This window comes from Barbus barbus (assembly GCF_936440315.1).
Source record: "Barbus barbus genome assembly, chromosome: 7".
Classification (NCBI taxonomy): domain Eukaryota; kingdom Metazoa; phylum Chordata; class Actinopteri; order Cypriniformes; family Cyprinidae; genus Barbus; species Barbus barbus.
The window spans coordinates 28,111,545-28,136,886 of NC_136735.1; the positions used below are offsets into that span (position 1 = coordinate 28,111,545).

General features: G+C 43.2%; 1 protein-coding gene across 1 annotated transcript in view; it reads left to right on the plus strand.

Moving 5' to 3' along the window:
* LOC306873194 (uncharacterized protein) overlaps window positions 1-25,342 on the plus strand; it is a 104,356-nt gene that overhangs the window by 24,648 nt on the left and 54,366 nt on the right. The window lies entirely within an intron of this gene.

The following is a 25,342-nucleotide window of genomic DNA, read 5'->3' on the forward strand; positions in this document are numbered from 1 at the left end:
GCTGAGGTTTGCAATCAATGAGAGTTTGTCTTTTCTTTTCCCATTTCTTTTGCAATTATTTCTGTCTGCATCATCAAATGAGTGTTTGATTTGTCTGTTTCATAGGTTTGTATCTTAGATGCAGACCTGAGGAGCAGGTGGAATAACAGTCATTATTCACCTCAAGACAGCTTAGGGGTTGTACTGCTAACTGAATTGTCATCCACCCTACTTTCCACTAGCACTGTGCAAAGTTTCAGTTTAGTTTGATAGTTGTCACTGATGGTTTATTTAAATCTGAAATGGCATATGTAGTATTGAAGAGTGTCCCTTAATTTCCTAAAAATCAAATGAAGCAACCCTAGCTGGAATATCAAAGGCTGCAAACAGCTAAACCCATTTCACACTCCAAAAATTGGGCAAGTCTATTGGGCACTGGTAAAGGATCTATAGTGAAAGTGAAGTGACATGTGGCCAAGTATGGTGACCCATACTCAGAATTTGTGCTCTGCATTTAACCCATCCAAGTGCACACAAACAGCAGTAAACACACACACACCCAGAGCAGTGGGCAACCAATGCTGCGGCGCCTGGGAAGCAGTTGGGGGTTTGGTGCATTGCTCAAGGGTATCACCTCAGTCGTAGTATTGAGGGTGGGGAGAGCACTGAGCATTCACTCACCCCACTGACAAGCCCTGCCGGACCTGAGACTCGAACCCACGACCTTTGGGTTATAAGTCCGACTCTCTATCCATTAGGCCATGACTGCCCCAATCTATTATAATAATGAAGCTGTCAATGGAGTTTGCTGAATCGTTATGGGATCTACCAACAGGGGTCCAGTTGTCATTTATCATCATATGATACTGGAACAAGATGAGGGTAAATGATGACAAAACTATCCCTTTTTTATTGTGTAGTTATTTTGTATGTATGAATTTATTTATTTTTTACTTGATTTACTTAATTTTGTGTACAGAAGTTGTAGAAGACATTTAGATAGATGGATAGTTCACTCAAAAATGAAAATGTGCTAAAAACTAGTTTGTTACTTTATCAGAACAGATTTAGTGAAATTTAGAATTACATCGCTTGCTCACCAATGGATCCCCTCAAAGTAAAAACATCTTGATGGACATCTTTATTACAAACAAGCAGCTTTCACTTCACAATACAATAATTGATGAGCTGTACCTTTTAGTATAGTGTATACTCCATTGAGTATAGCAATTAAGATTGTCAATGAGTATTTTTTTAATCTTAATAACATGATTTGCTTATTAATTAATCTAATTAGTCACAAATAATTATTTATCAATATTTGCTGAGAAAAAAACCCTAAATGTCCCAAATAAACAATTAAGTTTAATTATCCTTAGACAGTGATGTTGAATAGACAACACAAAAAAATGGCCTTTCAAAACATTAATATTGTATGTTTTAATTCTATTACTCTCCTCGTTAATTCTTGTATTCTGTCTGGAATATGTTTTAGCCTCTGCATCACATCTTGCTATTCAAAGGAATAGTTCATCCAAAAATGAAAATTCTCTCATCATTTACTCTCATGTTGTCCCAGATGTTTATGACTTTCTACAGATGAACACAATCAAATATTTTTAGGGGACAGGACCACTTCAGAAACCACACAAAGTTAACACGACGGTCAAGTTTAAAATATTGGTATTTGTATTTTTTGTATTTATCCTTTCACTTAAGAAGACACTGATTCATTAACAGGGGTTGTATGAGTTACTGTCCGTCATATTCATTTTTGGAACGTCCCATAAACTTGCATTAAACAACAAGCTTTTTCTAAAACTCTTAGTTTGTGTTCATCTCATAAATGAAAGTCATATATATATTGGATGGCATGAGGGTGGAAAGGATAGATTCCTCTTCAGGAACTCGAGCTGCGTCGACAACGCTTTGGGGAACGCCAACAGCGTAACCGGCTCTGAATACCAATCAAATCTGTCCAGAAATGGGAAGGGACGTCACGGGCGAGGTGACGTAATGACCAGCTGGTATAAAAGCACGTGCGGGGAAACCGGCATCAGCTTTCTGTCATTCAGCTAAGCGCTCTGTGTCTTGTGAGTCATATTTACCGTTGTCTGTCTGTGAATGATGTCCAAACGTGGTTGCAAAACCAAGTATGGGAGAGAGAGTGAGGCGCAATACAGGCTGTGTGTTCCTCCGTGCAAACGCTATTTGTGTGCGGAGGACACACACAGCCTGTGTGTGCTTTGCTTGGGAGCGAGGCACGCGGCGGCAGCCCTCGAGGGGGCTGACTGTCCGCACTGCGAGGGTTTTCCTCTACGTGTGCTTCGCTCCCGAAAGGCTCTTTTCTCAGGAGAAGGGTCTTTCATTAGCTCTCCCCGCGGTGCTGGCCCCGCTTCCGCTGAGGCGGAGCGTAGGCGGCGTTCGTGGGGTTCGCAACGGGATCTGGCAGAGGGATCGGAGACGAGCGAGTCTTTTTCTCCGTCCAAGCACGCCTGGCGGTTTCTTCCCCTCGGGCAGCGGCCGCGGCGCTTCTCTTGTCTTCCTCTGAGGAGGTTGACGTGGGAGGCGCCGAACGTGTCGCACCCCCTCTTTCACCCCAGTATGAGGAGCTTGTGGAGGTGATCACTCGTGCTGTAGCCAAGCTCTGTATTGACTGGCCGGCCGAGCGTTCGGTTGAACCGCAGAGAGGCAATCTAGAGGAGCGTTTCCTGCGGTTCCAGATCTCACCTCCACACCGGAGCCTGCCGTTTTTTCCCGACCTCCACACTGAGGTGTCGAGGTCATGGGGAAAACCATTCTCGGCCCGCCTCTTCACCCCCTCACCTGGTTATTACGGCAGTGTGATGGGGACGAGGGAGCGTGGCTACGGGGCCATGCTGCGTGTGGAGCAGACGCTTGCGAGCTATCTGTCTCCTGACGCGGCATCGTCCCTGAAGGCTCCGACCTTGCCCACCAAGCCGCTGCGTACATCATCGGTGCTGGTGGGCAAGGGGTACGTGGCAGCAGGTCTGGCTGGTTCTTGCCTGCACACCATGGCGGTGTTGCAGGCATACCAGGCGGACCTGCTCAAAGATCTGGACGAGGGCGAGGGAATTTCTGCGGAGGACGTTCGCGAACTCCGCAGAACCGCTGATTTGTCTCTCCGCGCCACCAAGGAGACCGCCCGTGCCATTGGGCGGTCTATGGCAGCCTTGGTGGCGGCGGAGAGGCACTTGTGGTTGACCCTGTCCGACATTAAAGAACGTGACAGGGTCTTCCTCTTGGACGCCCCGCTGTCGCCTGCTGGCCTATTTGGTGATGCTGTTGACTCGGTTGTCAGCAGACACCGGGAGGCCAGGAGGCAGGCGGCGGCGTTCCAGCGGTTTCTCCCTCGCCGCGCTCCGGTTCTCGGGGCTGCTGGGCGAGAGCAGCCCCTGCCGCGTGCTGGCTCCTCACGTAGGGAGGCGCAGAAGGAGAGCGTGGCCACCCGTGCGCCTCCTCATAAGCGGGGGTAGAAGGTAGGGTGCGCGGCCGGGGACCTCTCAGCCTAAGCAGGATCTGAGGACCATGCTTCAGGCGAGGAGGTCTTCGGCCAAGAGGCCCTGATGGTGGTGTGCCAGGGCCTATGAGGGTAGCCCCCGCTGGGGTAGAGCAACGGTCGCTGCAATACACAGCGATCGCCGCCCTCCGGCGCCCTCAGGAGATTGTTCTGCCAACCCTGCCACCTACGGTGCTTCAGGACGCAGCGATCTCCAGCGAGCGCGTGTCTCAGTTTCTTCCGCCCGGGACCGTAGCGGAGCTGAGGTGCTCGCCACCCCTTCGGGGGTCTCTGGAGCCGCTAGTTCGGTTGTTCCCTGCCGGATTACACCAGAGGCCAGTCTCGAGAGACTGGTTCCCTTAGTAGACTATTTCGCAGCGTGGAAACTTCTGCCAAATGTGTCTCGATGGGTCCTGCGCACTGTAGAAAGAGGCTACAGAATCTAGTTTGGTTCTCGTCCACCTCAATTTCACGGGGTGATTTCCACGTCAGTGGGCCCCGAGCAGGCTCTGGTAATGGAACAGGAGGTACATACTCTCTTAAGGAAGGAGGCTATCGAGGTGGTTCCTCCTCTCTCGAGAGAGAGAGTCCGGGTTCTACAACCGGTACTTCATAGTTCCAAAGAAGGATGGAGGTTTGCGTCCTATTTTAGATCTGAGGCATCTGAACCACTCAGTCAACAGACTAAAGTTCAAGATGCTCACGCTCAGGCAGGTCGCGTCTCAAATCAAGTCCGAGGACTGGTTTGTCGCGATCGATCTGAAGGACGCATTCTTCCCTCTCACAGGAGGTTCCTGAGGTTTGCTTTCGGGGGCGAAGCTTACCGGTATCGGGTACTTCCTTTTGGACTAGCACTCTCACCCCGCACTTTCACGAAGTGTGTGGACGCCGCGTTAGCTCCGTTGAGACTTCGGGGCGTCCGCATATTCAATTACATTGATGATTGTTTGATTCTCGCTCGGTCAGAGCGGAGGGCGGTTCAGCATCGAGGTGCTGTTCTCGCCCACATGAAAGTGTTGGGGTTAAGACTAAACGCCAAGAAAATTGTTCTTTCTCCAGTACAGAGAACCAATTATCTGAGGGTGGTGTGGGATTCGACCACGATGCAGGCACGTATGTCCCCTGCTCGGATCGAGTCGATCCTCACAGAAGTCGAGAGAGTGAGAGAAGGCCAGTCACTCACTGTAAAGCAGTTTCAGAGACTGCTGGGTCTGATGGCGGCTGCGTCCAACGTTTTACCTATTGGCCTGCTGTACATGAGACCCCTACAGTGGTGGCTCAAGACCAAGGGGTTCTCCCCGAGGGGAAACACGCTTTGCATGATCAAGGTCACGCAGCGGTGCCTACGTGCCTTGGACATGTGGAGACAACCTTGGTTCTTGTCCCAGGGCCTGGTGTTGGGAGCTCCTTGTCGCCGCATAACGCTAGCGACGGACGCATCCCTCACCGGTTGGGGAGCGGTCATGAGTGGCCACCCTGCCCACGGTCGGTGGAGAGGTCGTCATCTCGCCTGGCACATCAACAGACTCGAGATGTTGGCCGTGTTTCAGGCTTTGAAACACTTTCTCCTAGACTTGAGAGGTCACCATGTGTTAGTTCGCACCGACAACACATCAGTGGTCTCCTACATCAACCACCAAGGAGGTCTGCGGTTCGCGCCCCCTGTACAGGTTGGCACACCAGATCCTTGTGTGGGCCCAGGGCAAACTCCTCTCATGAGAGCTGTATTTTTTTTTTTTTTTTTTCGTGACGTATTGTCAAGTATGGTGACCCATACTCTAAATTGGTGCTCTGCGTTTAACCCATCCAAGTGCACACACACAGCAGTGAGTAGTGAACAAATGCACACACACACACACTGTGAACACACAACCGGAGCAGTGGGCAGCCATGCTGCGGCGCCCGGGGAGCAATTGGGGGTTCGGTGCCTTGCTCAAGGGCACCTCAGTCGTGGTATTGAGGGTGGAGAGAGCGCTGTACATTCACTCCCCCCACCTACAATCCCTGCCGGCCGGGGACTCGAACCCGCAACCTTTCGATTACGAGTCCTCTAACCATTAGGCCACGACTTCCCCCCACGTTTACATCCCTGGGCATCTCAATGTGGGAGCAGACACCCTGTTGAGGCAGGGGCTGTTATCCGGGGAATGGATGCTTCACACCGAGGTGGTGGAGCAGATCTGGGAGTATTTGGCCAGGCTCAGGTGGACCTCTTCGCTACTGACAGCGCAATGTCCCCTCTGGTACTCTCTACGTCGTCCAGCTCCCCTGGGGCTGGATGCCATGGTACAGACGTGGCCGAGGCTGTGTCTGTACGCCTTTCCCCCGATCGCTCTGCTCCCTGGAGTTCTGGAGAGAGTGCGCCGGGACGGACACCGGCTGCTATTGGTAGCCCCGTTCTGGCCGGGCCGAGTATGGTTCTCGGACCTGATTTTCCTCCTCGACGGCTCCCCTTGGGAGATTTCAGTCAGGATGGATCTCCTCTCACAGGCAGGAGGCACCCTTGTGCACCCCTGCCCGGAGTTGTGGAAGCTGTGGGTGTGGCCCCTGAGGGGGCACAGCTGATAGCTTCCGGTCTCTCAACCGAGGTTGTGGAGACCATTCTCCAGTCCAGAGCTCCCTCTACGAGGAAACTGTACGCCCTGAAGTGGAGACTCTTCACTTCATAGTGCGGAGATCGCCAGCTCGACCCAGTTAACTGCCCAGTAGGTACAGTGCTGGAGTTCCTGCAGGCTCGACTCTCCGCAGGGTTAGCCCACTCCACCTTGAAGGTCTATGTGGCGGCAATTTCTGCTTACCACACCCCTCTGGGTGGATCGACAGTAGGCGCACAACCCCTAGTTACACGTTTCCTCCGTGGTGCACTGAGGCTAAGGCCTCCGGTACGGTCCCGGTTCCCACCTTTGGACTTGGCTGTCACACCACAGCCTTTCGTACTGCAGGCCCTTAGTCCTCCTCCCTTTCGGGAGCCTGACCAGCTGAAGCTAAACCGTATGTGTCCAGTGCGAGCACTGGACGCGTACGTCCACAGAGCTGCCATGTGGAGAAGGACGGACCAGTTGCTAGTGTGCTACGGTCCTCCTAAGAGGTGTCTGCCTGCTTCCAAGCAGACCCTCAGTCGGTGGATTGTGGATGCCATTCACATGGCTTATAAGTCCTCTGACCTCCCCTCGCCGATGGGAGTCAGGGCTCATTCCACTAGGAGTGTGGTGGCCTCCAAGGCCTTTCTCGCAGGTGTCCCTTCCAGGACATCTGCAACGCTGCGGGTTGGTCCACGCCTCTGACCTTCGTCAGCTTCTATGGCCTGGACATGCGAGCCACTCCAGGTTCTTCCGTTCTCTTGCCCTAGCTGTGCGTCTTTTTTTGGACACACAGGGCAGGGGTGCGGAAGTCTGGAGCCGTTGGTATCTCGTTCCCCAAAGCGTCGTCGACGCAGCTCGAGTTCCTGAAGAGGAACGTCTTAGGTTACTTGTGTAACCCTAGTTCCTCGAGGGAACGAGACGCTGCGTCACGGAGCCACACTTGCTTCATTCTAGAAGCTGATGCCGGTTTCCCCGCACGTGCTTTTATACCAGCTGGTCATTACGTCACCTCGCCCGTGACGTCCCTTCCCATTTCTGGACAGATTTGATTGGTATTCAGAGCCAGTTACGCTGTTGGCGTTCCCCAAAGCGTCGTTGACGCAGCGTCTCGTTCCCTCGAGGAACTAGGGTTACACAAGTAACCTAAGACGGTTTCCTTTTAATCCCTTTCCCTATATTTGTGTGTGTGTGTGTGTTCCACTGTGCTGCATTTTAAATGTTGTTGTTGCACTAGATGTATGTTTTTGACCTGTGCATTTTGTTTTGTTGTCTCCCTTTAACAGAACTTCTGTAGATCTGTTATAAAAATATGTATATGTACAGCGCTCTCTCCACCCTCAATACCACGACTGAGGTGCCCTTGAGCAAGGCACCGAACCCCCAACTGCTCCCCGGGCGCTGCAGCATGGCTGCCCACTGCTCCGGGTGTGTGTTCACGGTGTGTGTGTGTGCATTTGTTCACTACTCACTGCTGTGTGTGTGCACTTGGATGGGTTAAACGCAGAGCACCAATTTCGAGTATGGGTCACCATACTTGACAATACGTCACGACTTTACTTTACTTTTTAAAAAAAAAGGAATTCTACTTTTTTAATACTTGAGTACAATTTAAAGTTATACTTTTTTACTTTTACTCAAGTATGTTTTTGGCCAAATACTTGTACTTTTAATTTAATAAAATTTTCACTAAGTATCTGTACTTTCACTTGAGTAAAAATTTTGGGTAACACTTTATAATAATGTCCAGTTATAAGTAATTTATAAGTGATTAGTTAATGATTAACTAATCGTTTACAAAACATTCATAAGCAATTAATAAGTGATATGCTAACAATTTGTGTATGTTTTGTTAATTCATTTAAAAGTCATTTACAAGTAATTAGCTAATGATGAACTAATCATTTACAAAACATGACTATGCATTCATAGATGATTAATAATTGATATGTTAATATTTTTATCTATGTTTTGCAAAGCTTTCTGCATCCCCTAATCTAAAGTGTAAACTAATCATCAGTTGTAAATGTTTTACGAACTTTATGGTTTCCAGTCGTGTGTGCGTAAATATATATATATATTCACAAACAACCTGTAACCTGGAAGGTTTGTAAAACATTTACAACTGATGAGTAGTTTACACTTTAGATTAGGGGATGCAGAAAGCTTTGTAAATGATTTATAATGTTTATTGAGATAATAGTACAATGTTGACATTTCAATGATTTATAAGTGATTAATAATATATTAACTAGTAACTATTAACCATTAAGGATGTGTTTAATTATTTCATGATGCTATTTATAAAGATAACTTATGACAGATTTATAAATCGTTAGCATATTACTTAATCATTTGTGAATGTATAGTTATGTTTTGTAAATGATTAGTTCATCATTAGCTAATTACTTGTAAATGACTTTTAAATGAATTAACAAAGCATACACAAATTGTTATCATATCACTTATTAATCGCTTATGAATGTTTTGTAAATGATTAGTTAATCATTAACTAATCACATATAAATGACTTATAACTGGACGTTATTATAAAGTGTTACCAAATTTTGAGTACTTTTTACACGTCTGCTTGTAGTAGGTCGTTCAGGTTTTCTAACGCTACAGAATTGTAGTATGGTAGTATGATTTTTGACAATAGAAACAAGTATGTTTACTAAAACACATGCTGGTTAAAATCTTGTGATAACTATAAATATGCAGTCTGTTCTTACAAAAGGTTGACCTTCAGCATGATTGAAAAAAGGAATTAAGTAGTTAGACGTATTTCCATGTCTCTCACATAAGGAGGGAGCAACAAATATACTTGATTGGATTCAAGTCATTTTGTAATTCCTGTTTGATTTTAGGACGGCCTTAATTAGATCCATGCTCATTTATATGATAATGAGCACTGCAATATGAACACTGATTTCAGCCACTAAGAGCGACCACGATCATTTAACATCAAACAAGGTTTTAGTTTTCCACATTCCAATGGGTTATAAAGGAAATTCAATGCACTTTAGTGCTATAATGGCTTCCTGACTAGCCTTAAAGGTGCTGTATGTGATGTTAACCAATTCACTTCATATCAGGAAACCCAGCCCTTTCAAAATGACTGACAGAGAGCTCAAAATGACTGACAGAACTTCTGATAAACAATGGATTGTTAAACAATAGATTCTCCTGTGCTGTTTACAGAGCCTAGGGCTGTCACAGTGACAGGTCTGATATCTCATGACATCTATTTCAGTGATATCTGTCAGGCTGTAGGGATTTTTTTTCTGAATGATTTTCCATAAAATAATCACAGCACGTTTAAACCAAAGCTCAGATGAGATTCATTTTACTAAACTTGTGTTTATCTCTAATTGTATGCAATCTTATATCTTTTTCTTAATTATTATTATTATTTGAAGAAGAGACAGCTATGAATATTCATTGTGTTTTGGATGTATTCACTTACCAAAGAATATGGTTTAGCCAGCTAGAATGCACATCGCCAGAAGGGAGATTTCATGTTGTACCTGTTTATGATTCCTGGCAGAATGTTTCTCTCACAACCAAAACCTGACATTACAGTGCACGTGTGGAGCTGGAGGGGGCAAGAAAGGTGACACACATCCTCTGACTGGCCTGAACTAATCTGATCCAGAAAGGGCTGAAAGCATTCACTCACTCTTTCTGCCCGCCAGCTGGTATGTGTGAGAGTGAGAGAGTGAAGGAAACACAGAGAGTGCCCAACTGTTAATCCAATCCCACAAAGAGAATTTTTCAACTGAGTCCAGTTCATGCCCTGTGGTGACACACTTACAACCAATAATTACTTTCATCCTGCAAAGTCATTTTTCAAAATGTGCGGTTAATATGTTTCAACTGGCAAAATCGTGTTAGATGATACCAGTACCACTGAATAACAACACGTTATATTATCTTTGACAGACATTTGTACATGTAGCTTGAAGGCCTAGGATATCAATATCTATGGTAATATTTCATTAGTTTGTAGCAGATCAGCACTTTATAATTCCATTACGTTGGATATGCCATGTCTTTAAGGAACAGCTCACCCAAAAATTAAAATTTGCTTAAAATGTAGTCACCCTCAGACCATCCAAAATGTAGATGGGTTTGTTTCTTCAACTAAACAGATTTGGAGAAAAACCATTGCATCACTTTCTCACCAATAATGAATGGGTGCCATCAAAATGCAAATGTACAAAAACAGCTGATAAAAACATCATAAATATTCCAGATTACTTCAGCCCATCAATGAATGTCACATGAAAAGCTGTTTGTAAACAAATCCATCATTAAGGTGTTTTAATTGTAATACATCTGGCAAAAATACTAGTCTATAATCCATAACAACGCTTCCTCCACTGAAAGAGTCCATCCTCTGTTGTCCTCTCTACTCCTCTAGTAGCTAAGATGCTTTTTGTGGTTGTTTTTATATCAATTGTAATGTACTTTCTTTTGTTATAAGTTTATTGGATTGTTGTCATCTCCAGGAAAAAAAAAAAAATCAATTAGAAAAGTAATAGTATCTTTGCTCATTAATATTATTTGCCATGTCGTTCATGTTCGTATAGCACACATTCTATGGAATAACATATTTGGAGGTTTAATACTAATAGTTAGGGGCTTGTTACTGTAAGTATGAGCTCTTGACATTTATAGTCATCTAGTACACAACAGTCTTGTATAATCATAGCACCAACTAGTCTAAGTAGACCAAAATTAAACATAATGGGATTGAAATGGGGCTTTTGTCTCTATTGGCCCTTGACATAAAGAACTTTGAATGCTTAATGCCAGGGGGACCATGCAGCTTTAAGAAAAGTAGTGAGCCTGTAGAGCTTTCAGTTTTATAATGTATTCTCTTGTTAACACTCTTCTTCTAAGAGCTACCCTTCTGACAATTATAATGAGCTCCCAGCGAGTTTATAATATATGTTAAAAACAGATGCAAAGGTGTGCAGCTCTCAATAATCTTTTAATCGCATTAATGCAATTTTGCCTGTATGTTTTACTAATTTTTATGCTTTCTCTCTTTCTATCTTTCTTGCTCTCTCTCTGAAGTTAGCAACCCAGAACGATATGCAGCAAACTTTAACAGGTTTAATAGGACTAAATGCCTTGATCTCGTTAGCATAATTGAGGTTTCTGAAAGGAATTCAAGGATCGTGGCTTGCAGCTCAGGGGCTGTAGGAAAAAATTAATGAGCCATAAACATGGTAATTCAACGAGCCCCTGGAAATGCATATTTTTATGCAAAATGTCCTGCAACAATGTTTATCGCAATTATGTGCTACAGTAAAGAGAGGAAACGGGAATAAGCAGAAATTGCTTTTGCTGTTTGCAAGCTGTTTATTGCTTGTGTCATTAGATTGAAGGAAAAACACAAAAGTGGTGTGAAGGAAAAGCATAAAATAAGTGGATAAACTATAAATGAACAATATGCTTGCCAGTACAAAGGGGCCAATTCACTTAACATTAGACCACAAGTGTTTTTGTAAATAAATAAATACATTTCTAACTTTCTATTTGCAAAATTTAGACTCTAAAACAGCATGTGCAAATAAACAATGTTATCAGTAGGCACAATCCCCCTAGTGAGCGCAATAGATTTTTCCAATCTCATGTGCATCACACAAACAGCAATAAATCACTATTTCTGCCATCTTGTGGCTTTCCACCTTGCCTGTTTAAAGTTTCAACAGCCTTTTATTTTCTTCAAAAGTAGCACAGCACTATAAATCTAAATTTATACACTCAACCAAAATGTTTTATTGTCCTGATGGGTCTCGAGATGTGGTAAAAACCATTCTTGAAAACATTTCAAACTGCTCCAATGTTATCAGAGTGTCACAGGACACTGGATTCGGTCTTTTCATGGCTGTGTGTATGTGTGCGTGTCTCCTCTATCTCTTTGTAAAAGCGAACGGTCTGTGTGTATGTGCTCACCGATAAGGCTTTAGTTCCGCATCCAAATGTTCCATTCTGGCTCCGGTCTGACACCCCATTCATGTCTATTTCAGCCACATGCAGTCAATTAGGCAACAAAGGCGCTGTGCCTTCACCCTGCAGCTGCTAGATGTGCCACTAGTAAAAATCTGCACATCCATTATGGCTCTCTTTGCATGAAGATGTATTTTCCTTTGAATGTGCATCAAGGGATATGTTGCCCCTAGTTTATGCTGCTGTATTCGGAAATGGTTGAAAAAATGATCAAGAGGAGTGCAAATTTACAAATGCATAGTGCATTGTGTGTAATATATACATCCTTCAAAGCAATATTATGCTTTCCTTCTCATTTCTCTCATTTCACTATAGAGAGTTTTTGTTGTTGTTTTGTTTTTTTTGTTGGATTTTTTTTACCAAGGTTGCACAGCATTCGGAATTTCACTAATTCTAAATTTGATCTAAATTTAGTTCCTTAATTTGAATCATATTTAATACATACTGATGTACTGTAGCACATAGGATGCAAAACTGTAGTTAAAATATGAATGTAATGTAAGTGGAATTAAAATGAAAATTCTTGTCTGTCTGACTGACTTACATAATTACTTACTTACTTTCTTTCTTTCAATACAAGCTTTAAATCTTGCCTGGAATTTTTTTAAGTCATTACAGTCTTGAAATGTAAAGGTATATAAGCCTTGAAATAGAAATGTGTATATTTTTATTTTATGATTTATTTATATTATAGGTTTTATGTAGGTTTTTAAATATTTTTATTTATATGTTTTATTCATATTGTATTTATATTGTAGGAATACTTAATTTCCCAGAATGCATTAACTTTACTGAGGTTTTTGTTTTGTTTTGTTTTGTTTTGCTTTTTTTTTTTTTAATTACATTGAATGTTTTTTTTATCCTACACAGCAAAAAAAATATATATATAATATTATATATATAGATAGATAGATAGATAGATAGATAGATAGATAGATAGATAGATAGATAGATAGATAGATAGATAGATAGATAGATAGATAGATAGATAGATAGATAGATAGATAGTAGATTTCCTTTTTTTCAGCTTGGCTTTAGTTTCCCATGAGAGAAACATTTGGCTTTTTCTATTTCTGTCAGAGAGAGTGTTAAATTTGGCTGTTTGACTCCACAGCTGAAAATATCAGTCAGAGGGTTTAAATGGTTGAGGAAAAGAGAGATAGAGAGAGAGGTGGATGAATATGTTTTGCACTGCTGGAGAGTGGAGCAATAACAGTAGTCAGACCTTCAGAAAGGTATGGTTCTCCACACTGCAATTTCAGGAGGCTAAAAAAAAAAAAAAAAAAAAAAAACTCTTAGAATCCAAATGTGAATTATTCGGAAAATGCAACAAAAATTCAGTGATTTATAGGATTTAATGAACTCCAGATCCACACTATTACCCTCTATTGTGTAAATACTATTGCAAATTATTGTTATATATATATATTAAATATTATCATTAAATATTTTTTTATCACATCACACTTTTTAAATATTATATTTACATACAATATACTTTTTAACTTAATAGAATAATAACACACGACAAAGAATTCAAAATAAAAGGCTATGTAACAGATCCTTGAAATCGGAGTACAGAACGAGGGGAGACTGATATCTGTAACCACATGGGAAATGTTCTGTCAGACTGCAGCTCATATGTCAATTCCTGTTGTTACAGATGTTGTATTCAAGGTTGCGGATGAGATGATGGAGGATATTGCACAGGGACATCAAACTCTGTCCAGCAGCACACGCAGAGGTTCAGGGCACAGCAAAATGTTCATAGGGTCTGCCATCTCGACTCTTTAGAGATACGGCACAAGGCTGTCTTAGACAGATCAAATTCATCTTCATGCTCTCCATTCCTTTCACACACACTTGTCTTCACTGACTTATGATTGCAAAATGGACACTCAATTATACTGTCATGTCTCACTTACAGTAAGCTCTTCATGTGCTTAAGAGCTCCTGAGTTATTCTGTGTAGTACGATGAACTCTTGAGGAAAGTGAAAGAACAATCTAAATATCTTGAAACATTATCATACCTGCAGCAATTCTAATTTAACATTTAGCAGTTCTTGACTTTTTACCTTTTTTGCTGTGCTGAAAATCCTTTGCCTACTCTGTTTAATATAGCTTGTAAATCTCTTGTTGTACTGTATTATTGCCAAAACTTGGATTCAATCTTTTTGTCAACATGGTTTTTTTTTCAATTAGCAAAGGCTTTGTATTTCTTTTTGGAACTGGTTGATCATAGGCCTCATTATGGCAAAAAAAAAATCTACAAATAATACTATACATGTTCATATCTGCAATATGTTGTATCACTGAATACCAGCACACGTCTATTAGGTGTGCTTGGCAATTGGTTTAAAACTCCAATCTGAATGAAAATGCTCTATGTGAACACCTAAATTGTAATAAAAATACCCACACTGATTAAAATTTCAATTGGCTTGAGATGGGTGGGATAAATAATTTTCTAATCCAGACATGTAAACTTGATTGGATGGAAAAGTGAAACTGGAAAATGTTGTGCATGTGCATTGATGTACAAATGACTTAATGACGTATCTAGTGCATGGAACGAGTTGATGTTGTTGTTAAATATAATAAATTACATTTGTGTCAATCTAAAATTCTCTTTCCACTCATCGTCTGAGGTGCAGGGTAACATCTGCAGACTGTTATCGGAACAGGAATGGGAATTTTTTACTGCTTGATTCCTATAAGCATCATTACAAAGCTTTGTGTGCTTGTCATCTCCTAATTAGGACCGAAATAGAAAAATATTAAGTCTGCTTTTTAAAAACACAGAAAAAGAGGATGGTTAGTATACTCAGTATATTTGTGCAGTGTATGCAAAGATGCATATCAACCCGATTACTTTATTCAGTGTTCATGTAAACATTACAGTATATTCAGATCCATCCATCTGAATGATTTCAAAGTAATCACAACAAACAAAGAAATTACTAATGGAATTTCTTGACAAAGATTTTGAGAGCTGTTGTGTCTGCATGTTTTTGGTTTTGAGTGTTTCACTCTAGATTTTGTCTTCATGCCTAATGCATGAAATACAAAAACATAGAAATTACGTGTTATTACTCAAAGTGATTCTCCGCTAGCATCTTCACTTTCTTTGTCATACTATAATGCTTTGTAATGGATTTGTACACATACATGCTCATTTGTGATTAATTCCAGGACTGTGCCATGATTAGAGCGTTGCTCTAAATCAACCTCACCCAGTTCCTCACTTCTGTCTCGTTCAATGGAATCACAGGAATATTTAATTAACTCTGGGTTAATTGCCTCCAAGGACACCCGGCTTGCTGTTATGTACTCTGCATGAAATAGTGAGGATATTTTGCCATGGAGATGCTGGTCATTGCTTGTGACTTTGCATTAATGGCAGCAGTGGCTTGTTTGGAATTAATTACTAACAAGAGGGGAGAGCAGATTTGCCCAGATGCTTTGTAATTACACAGAAATGTAAATGATGATCGTCATAGCACCATGATGTTGGGGAGGCTTTGATGTGTGTAACAGTAGACACCACATCAGTCAGGAAGAATTTATTGGAGCTTAAAATGTGTTGAGTTAACGTTCCTTTGAGTAAAGAAGAAGGATGTTTACAGAACGCTGTGTTATCATTCAGGCTCCTGGCATGAATATTGTGCAATCACACTTTTAAAGTGATAGTTCACCCAAAAAAAAAAAAAAAAGACTTGTCATTTATTCAGCGTCATTCCAAACCCATCAAACTTTTGTTCATTTCTGAAACTCAAATAAAGGTATTTTGTATTGAAATCTGAGCGATTTCTGTCCTTCTGTTAAAAATCAATTCACACAAAACTTTGACGCTCTTAAGACAAAAACAAATGCGGAAATAACGCGGACAATTTAATCCAAGTCTTCTGAAGAGAGTCTATTGAAACGATATGATAAACAGATTTAATTTAGACTTAAATTAAATATTGATATATGCAGCACATAAACTGAAGCTCAACCATACTTAAATGTTTAAAAAATATGTTCATTTGTGTTTTGAAGATGAACAAAAGTGAACAAGCAACATGAGGGTGAGTTAATGAAGACAAATGAACATCACTTTAATGCTAGTAAGGATATTTCTCGCTTTTATTTCTTTAGATTTCAAATATATCTGGACTGTTGTATTAGCTATAACGTTTTTTTGAAGGTCATGTTGAAGAATCTGGGAATTAATTAGGTGTTAGAAATTAAAAAGGTCATTTGGGTTTACTAGACATTGGTTTACATGGTATGAGCACTTAATGAGAAGAATTTTTCAATTAATAATGCATTAATAATGCAGTCTGTTTCTGACACAAAAATGAATCATTCCTATGCAGTATATTTTCCTTTATTACAGTTTTTTACAATCACTTTGCTACTATTTTCAGAGCAGGGGCGTAGCCATCATTTCAAAAGTGGGGGGGACGGAATGTCTAGTGTTATACCTGTTTTTTTTTTCAGTTAACCCTTGTCTAATTGACAGGTTTTATTTTTAATCATACCTTTTTGCTTAATATGCTTTATGATTATATTATTATATATGATTAGAAAACAGAAGGAAAGGAAGAGAGAAAAAAAAAAAAAAAGAAATACAACAGCTTGTCACTGGGACAGTACCCTTAAAAGGACATCTTTGTACCTTATTTATCCCAAAAAGTATTGTAGTTGTACATTAGATTCAAGATTTTTATTCGTCACATACACCATTATACAGAGTATAACCAGCAGTGAAATATAAGTCAAACGGTACAAAAGTCATTACGGTACATATTGGTACTCTAAGGTACTAATATGCACCTTTTTGAGTATAAGTTACAAAAATGTCCTTATAAGGGTACTATTATTTACATATTTCAAATTGTATTTTGTGTGTTGTATGTACAGTACATGGCACACAGTAATGGATACTTGCACATTCACATACTCCTTTATTCTGTTCTATTATACATTTGTCACGGTGCACACACGAGGGAGGAACCAGGAACACGCAGACGAGGATATAAACTCAAATAACATACTTTACTGAAGAACATCAAGGCAGGGCAAGACAAGGCAGGACCAAAACACAGACAGGAACACCGGGGAGTAACGAGTAGACCAGACGACACGAAACTGAACAGACAGAACTTAAATACACACGCTAATGAGACGAACACGGCTAGACAAGAATTAACTGATGATTACATATGACAAGGACAGGAAATAAACCAAATATGGGCACAAGGGGCAGGAACACATGACAGACACACAACAGTTCCCTGACATAACTCCCCCCTCCCGAAAGGCTCGTCCCGAGCCTTAACAGTTCCATCGGGGAGGGGGGGTGGGCGCTCTGGAGGCCTCTCAGGACAGACACGGACCACAGGACGGGGACCTCCAGAGCGGAACAGACAGACAGGACCCATGGCGGAGCAGGGAGCTCAGGAGGCCATGGCAGGTGGTAACTGTGGCCATGGCATCCTTCTTCGGCCCACCCACTCCACCCAGAGCTCTACTACCCCCCCCCAAAATTTCCATGGGGAATCCAGGGGGTATCAGGAGCCCTCCGGGGCTAGACAGACAAAACAGTACAAGACACGACAGAAACCCTCCAGGGTCAGACAAACACGACAGGACATCCCACAGGAACCAGAAGCCCTCCTGGGCTGGCTAGGAAGCTGAGGCTTCCTCTGGGCATGACGAGGAGTCAGGGGCCCTCACAGGGTCCCTCAGCGACCTCCTCCACTTCTGCGACAGGGGGGGCAAGCGGCTGCGACTGGCCTCCATGGCCACAACTCAAGGAGCCGCCTGCCCCAGACGAGTCTCCATGGACAAGACATGACATGGTAAGTTAAAATGTTCCTGTGGGCACAACGAGACATACATACGGCACTCCTGGCCGTGACGTGTGGACTTCATCCACGGAGAGGGTCATGGCGGCCGATGGGCATGAGTCAGCGGCAATCCGGCGGGCTTGAGTCAGTGGCAATCCAGTGGGCCTTGAGTCAGAGGCTGGCCGGCGGGCATTGAGTCAGAGGCGGATCGGCGGCGTGCACAGGGGAGCCGCGGACGGCGGCGTGAACAGGGGAGCCGCCGACGGTGGGTGGGCTTTCCCCACGGACGGCGACGTGATCTCCCGCGAACGGCGGGGTCGGTGAGCCGCGGAAAGCGGCGTGATCTCCCGCGAACGGTGGGCTCGGTGAGCCGCGAATGGCGGCGTGACTTGGGGAAGCCGCCGACGGTGGGTTGGCTTTCCCCACGGACGGCGGACTTGGGTGAGCGGCAGGCTGGGAGCCGCGGACGGCGGCGGATATCTCCCACGATCGGCGGGTTGGATGAGCCGCGGACAACGGCGAACTTCTCCCGCGATCGGCTGACAGACTGGTCGGCTCGCGGCCAGCGGACTCGCGGTACTCGCGGCGATCCCGCCGAACTCCCACGACCACTTGACGCGGGCTAAGGCAGGATGACGAGCGGCGACTTCCATGCCGCGAGGGACAGACAAACAGGAACAAACAAAAGACTTTTAAAAAACGGAAAACAAAATGAGGTGAAGGGGCGCCGCTTACTGTTTAGGTCTGGTCTTCTGTCACGGTGCACACACGAGGGAGGAACCAGGAACACGCAGACGAGGATATAAACTCAAATAACATACTTTACTGAAGAACATCAAGGCAGGGCAAGACAAGGCAGGACCAAAACACAGACAGGAACACCGGGGAGTAACGAGTAGACCAGACGACACGAAACTGAACAGACAGAACTTAAATACACACGCTAATGAGACGAACACGGCTAGACAAGAATTAACTGATGATTACATATGACAAGGACAGGAAATAAACCAAATATGGGCACAAGGGGCAGGAACACATGACAGACACACAACAGTTCCCTGACAACATTAGTCTGATTAGTCTATGTTAAAAGAAATATCTTATCATAGACAATGCAGTAAATAATCTTTACCTCTGAAGCGTCACTGAAACCTTCTGCCTCATTCACTCTCAACTGTATTCACTTCTGCCTCCATCTATAGCAAATAAAACAGTGTTTGAAACATGTACATAGAGGGAATAGTGACATGCAGAAGAAAATAACACATTAAGTACACTGCTGGACAATAACCAGTCATTTGTATCCTAAATTATTTTTTAACACTTTAGAATGATAAACACATATTCACTATTAACTATGACTTTTGCCTCAATAAACTCTTCATTTACTGTTTATTAATAGCTTGTAAAGTAGTCGTTGTAGTTGTTAAGTTTAGGTATTAATCAAATCAAATCAAATCAAATCACTTTTATTGTCACATCACCACAGCACGTGTGCCTTCGTGAGTGAAATTCTTGAGAGCGTGCTCCAGACACTGCAGAAACAATTTACATATAGACAATTTACATATAAACAATTTACATATAGACATTACCATACATACGTACAGACTTATACAGATGACAATGTGTAATATACACATACATATACTCAGTACACATAGTGTACTATTAGACAGACATACAGTTACCGATACACATTATACACAGTATGTAGTACACATTCTACGTTATATACACACAGTAATATGCGAAGATGCAGCAGATTATATATAAACCGGATGTGCAAATGCCATGGATGTGCATTGGATGGTATCCAGTGCTGGCAAAAAGATTGTTGTATTTGTGCAGTAGTGTACTGGTAGTCCAGTTTGAACTGTATTGGAATTAAAGTGCAGTGTGTGGTATATTGTAAAGTGGGAGTGTGCTGTAGGGTGTATTAGTTTTTACTGTTCATTAGCCTGATAGCCTGAGGAAAAAAGCTATCCCTCAGTCGGCTAGTGCGGGATCGGATGCTGCGGAGACGTCTTCCTGAGGGCAGCAGAGAGAGCAGTCTGTGGGACGGGTGGCTGGAGTCATTGATGATCCTCCGGGCTTTCTTTATACACCGCCTGGTGTAGATGTCCTGGAGGGAGGGAAGCTCACCTCCAACAATGTGACGGGCAGTTCGCACGACCCTTTGCAGAGCTTTGCGGTTGCCAGCAGTGCTGTTTCCAAACCAGGCGGTGATGCAGCCTGTCAGGATGCTCTCCACAGTGCAGGTGTAGAATGATCTGAGGATGCTGGGGCTCATTCCAAACTTCCTCAGCCGTCTCAGGAAGAAGAGGCGTTGGTGTGTCTTCTTCAGCACTGCATCTGTATGAGCGGACCATGTGAGATCCTCAGTGATGTGAACACCGAGGAATTTGAAGCTATTTACTCGCTCCACAGGTGTCATGTCGATGGTGATGGGTGTGTGTTCTCTGCTCTGTCTCCTGAAATCCACCACCAGCTCCTTGGTCTTGTCGATGTTGAGTGAGAGGTGGTTCTCTTGACACCATTTAGTCAGGGTTCTCACCTCCTCTCTGTAGGCTGTCTCATCGTTGTCAGTGATCAGGCCTATCACCGTTGTGTCGTCAGCAAATTTGACGATGACGTTGGAGCTGTGTGTTGCTGTACAGTCGTGTGTGTACAGGGAGTACAGGAGTGGGCTGAGGACGCAGCCCTGAGGAGCACCAGTGTTGAGGGTCAACGGGGATGAAGTGTTGTTGCCCATTCTGACCACCTGACATCTGCCTGTCAGGAAGTCCAGGATCCAGCTGCACAGAGATCCGTTTAGTCCCAGAGTCTGGAGCTTCTCAACCAGTGTGGCAGGCACTATGGTATTGAATGCTGAGCTGTAGTCCACAAACAGCATTCTCACATAGGTGTTCTTATTTTCCAGGTGGGAGAGAGCAGTGTGCAGGGTGAAGGCAATAGCGTCGTCTGTGGAACGGTTTCTGCGATATGCAAATTGTAGGGGATCCAGTGAGTCAGGCAGCACAGAGCAGATGTAGTCTCTGATGAGTTTCTCAAAGCATTTGCTGAAGATGGGTGTCAGAGCAATGGGCCTCCAGTCATTCAAGCATGTGATTTTATTTTTCTTTGGTATGGGCACAATGGTGGATTTTTTGAAGCATGCGGGAACCACAGACAGAGAGAGGGAAAGGTTAAAAATGTCTGTGAAAACCCCGGCCAGTTGGAATGCGCATGCTCGGAGCACACGGCCTGGGATGCCATCGGGACCCACAGCCTTGCGGATGTTCACCCGTCGGAAGGATCGGGTTACATCTGCGACAGAAAAGGAAAGTGCGCTCGCCTCTTCTGCTACAGCCGCGGGAGCGCGCTCTGTGTGGGCGGTGTTGTGAGCCTCGAAACGAGCATAAAACTGATTAAGTTCGTCCGGTACAGAGGCGGCAATGTTCACAGTAGCTGGTTTATTCCCTCTGAAATCTGTGATGTTATTGATACCCTGCCACATGCTTCTTGCGTTGTTGGTTTTGAATTGTTCTTCAACTTTGTTTTTATATTGTCGTTTGGCAGCTTTGATTGATTTCCTGAGATCGTAACTGGCTTGTTTGTGATCGTCAGAGTTTCCGGATTTAAAGGCAGATGTCCGCGCTGACAAGGCTGCTCGAACATCGCTGTTAATCCACGGTTTTTGGTTTTGGTAGATGCGGATTGTTTTTGTCGGTACTACATCCTCTACACACTTCCTGATGAAACACGTTACAGTATCTGAGTACGCCTCTATGTCGTCATCAGACGCTGCCCGGAACATGTCCCAGTCCACGTGATCAAAACAGTCCTGTAGTATAGCGTCTGATTGGTCCGACCAGCATTGAATTGTCCTGAGGGCGGGTGCTTCTCGTTTCAGTTTTTGCCTATAAGCAGGCAGGAGCAGAACGGAAGTGTGATCCGATTTGCCGAAAGGTGGGCGGGGGAGCGATTTGTAGGCGTCCCGGAATGGAGAGTAGCAGTGGTCAAGTACACGATCACCACGCGTGTTGATGGTGATGTGTTGGAAGTATTTTGGAGCTATTGTTCTGAAGTTGGCTTTGTTGAAGTCCCCCGTAACAATAAACGCTGCGTCTGGGTACGCGGTTTCCTGCTCACTTATATTCCTGTACAGTTCCTTGAGTGCCTGGTCTGTGTTGGCTTGAGGGGGAATGTAAACAGCTGTGATTATGATCGCTGTAAATTCCCTCGGTAGCCAGAATGGTCGACACAGAAGCATATGAAATTCCAGATCAGGGGAGCAGGAGGATTTAATAGAGTGTAGGTTCCGTTCATCACACCACGAGTTGTTGATAAATAAACAGACGCCCCCACCTCTGCTTTTCCCTGTGAGCTCTTTCGTTCTGTCCGAGCGGTGCACGGAGAACCCCGTAAGCTCGATGGCTGAGTCTGGAACCACTGCAGACATCCAGGTTTCTGTGAGGCAAATAATGCAGCAGTCCCTTGTTTCCCGTTGGTATGAGATGCGTGCCCGCAGTTCACAGAGTTTGTTGTCCAGTGACTGAACGTTAGCCAGCAAAATAGTTGGGAGAGGAGGTCGGAGGGGACGGCGTCTGAGTCTGACAAGGACGCCGGCTCTCTTCCCCCTTTTCCGGCGGCGTTTCCTCGGTCGCGATCGTGCGGCCCAGACAAAGGGCTCTGATGCGGTGTCTGTAAACAAGGCGCCGGCGTTCAGGAACTCAAAGTCCGGTTTGCGTTGCGCGACGAAGGAACCAATATTTAAAAGCGTGTGTCTATCGTAGACAGTTATACTGACAACATCTAACACGTGAAACAACAAAATAACAAATAAAACATAAGAAACATAAGAAAAACTGCAGAGTTTTCTTGGAGCTCGCAACACGGCTGCCATGCTCGGCGCCATCTTGGTTATATAACCAAGATAATATAACCTAATATAATTATATTAGGTATAATTATGGGATGCAGAATATGGTCATGAAGAATACAGAATTAATATGTGCTTAAGTACTAATAAACAACCAAATATGCAAGCTAATAATTACATACTGTAGTTAAAAATGATAGCTGAGAAGTTGTTCATCATACTAATGTTATTTTTTATTTTTCTATATTTGACTAATTATTTTCTATGATTGGTCCATATATAATCCTACAAACGCTTGTGTATTAATAGATTTTATACAATATAAAAACAGCCATTTTTTTTATACAAAAAAAAAAAAAAGTGTATCAGTTCTTCTCACCTGTTAAGTTTGTTTTTCTTGTGTGTCGTCCTGATTCTGTCCTAACAAACTAAACCTAGGCTGACTGTTTCTTGTTCATTCTTGACAACACATAAAAACGTCAAATTAGTGCACTAATGACAGAGTACCCCTAAATGAAGATCGATCCTGTATCAGATCAGTGCTTGGATAAGTTATTTGATTGAAATACATCATGTAGATTTGGCAGCGTTAAACATGTCACAATGCTGCAAACGCTGTAAAATCTCAGTTCAACATTATCTTTATTCTTATTTGAAGGGTTCTGATAACATACATACGTGTTAAAATAAAAGACGTTACAAAAGAGTTACGGAAAAATACACTGAAAATAAATAAGTGCAGCTTTTTTCCCCTCCATATAATGAACATCAAAACTTGCTAATTATTCAACAAGAGAAATAGGCAGAGTCACTGAACACCGTGCAACACTATTCGGATCCCACATGACAACTTACGCTGCTTGACTTCTTCGTAAAAAAAGGATTGAAGAGTTTTTTGTCGCTTTGAACTCATCTCGACCTCTAATGAATGATGGATATAGCGCGGGACCGCGGGCGCGAGCCTGGACATGTCGTGACGTCACAAACTGAGTGACTGATTGCCATGGAAACGTAAACGTCATGTATAAATTATCTTGTCTTTTTGAATTTTAAATCATTCTGCATTTATATACATTGCTCCATTAAAACCTCAACATGTCGAGAACACAACTGTCCAATGAAAAAGTGCGGGGGACGACTTTACTTTTTATAAAAAGTGGGGGGGACACATCCCGCGCGTCCCCCGCGTAATCTACGCCCCTGTTTCAGAGCCTTGATGTCATTTTTCACAACTCTAGACACAAAACTCACAACCAATGATCAAAATGCACATTTTTCAAAACTCTAACCATTTTCTCAATTGCTTGGATACAATACACATAAAACTTAGATCATTTGTTCATTCAACAAAAATCACCTGTTCAATATGACACAATTTAACATGAAAGTACTACTATTTCAAAAGGCAATTCACACATTACATTTCAAATGAGTGTCTATTAATTTCCTTATGATCTAACTATCAATTGATACAACTGCTCAAAATGATAAGTAACTGTTGCATTACTCTTAATGCATAGTTGTATGGAAACAGACAAACAATCTTCCCTGTTTAAATCATGAAAGTTTCAAGATACTTTAACGAGATTCATTGTCACCAATTAGCGTGGAGCATGAACCAATTAGACTACAATATCCATGGATGTAGCCTAATATTTTATCATAATGCTTCATCAGACACTGTGTCTATGGTCCCAAATACTGTACCACCTTTTCAGATTATTTACAGTATTGACAGTACTGCACTGTATAGATGCAGGCCCTTGTAATTGCTTGTCCAATTCTGCCAACTCGTTACTGATGATTGAGTGCACATTGTGGAATGAGTATATAAAGAGTTGATTGGGATCCAATTGCAAGAGCATAGTGATACGTAACATGGAGCCAGCAGGTGATCCAGGTCACAATGGAGGTCAAGCAGTGGTGGGAGGAAGATGAGGAAGACGTGTTGGTCAAAGGAATGGCAGGGGACAGGCACCCCTTCTGAGAGGTGGTCGTGGGCCTCGTTTGAGAGGTGTGGGGGAACGTGGTAGAGGACAGGCACCCCTTCTGAGAGGTGGTCGTGGGCCTCGTTTGAGAGGTGTGGGGGAACGTGGTAGAGGACAAGGCCACGGACCAAGACAGCGGCAGCAACAGCATAGAGTGTCCAATGAAATTCGGGCAATAGTTGTAGACCATGTCATTAATCATGGCATGACAATGACTGAGGCGGCTACAATGATACAACCAAACCTCAGAAGGTCAACCGTGGCCTCAATAATCAGAACTTTCCGCAATGAGAACCGTTAAGTTATCAGCATGCACTAAACATTATGCTACTCTCAATTGTCAAATGACTGCATACCAATGTGTATCACAGAATAGGTGATGTGATCAAGTGTCTTCTTACTCTAATGTTCCCTGTAGAATTGTGACCAGGCCAAATAGTGGAGGCAGATGCAAAATTCTAACTGACCAACAAGAGCAGGCTGTGGTCGATTTGGTTCGGGCCAGAAATGATATTCGCCTTACAGAAATTCGCCAGCATATCTTGGACAA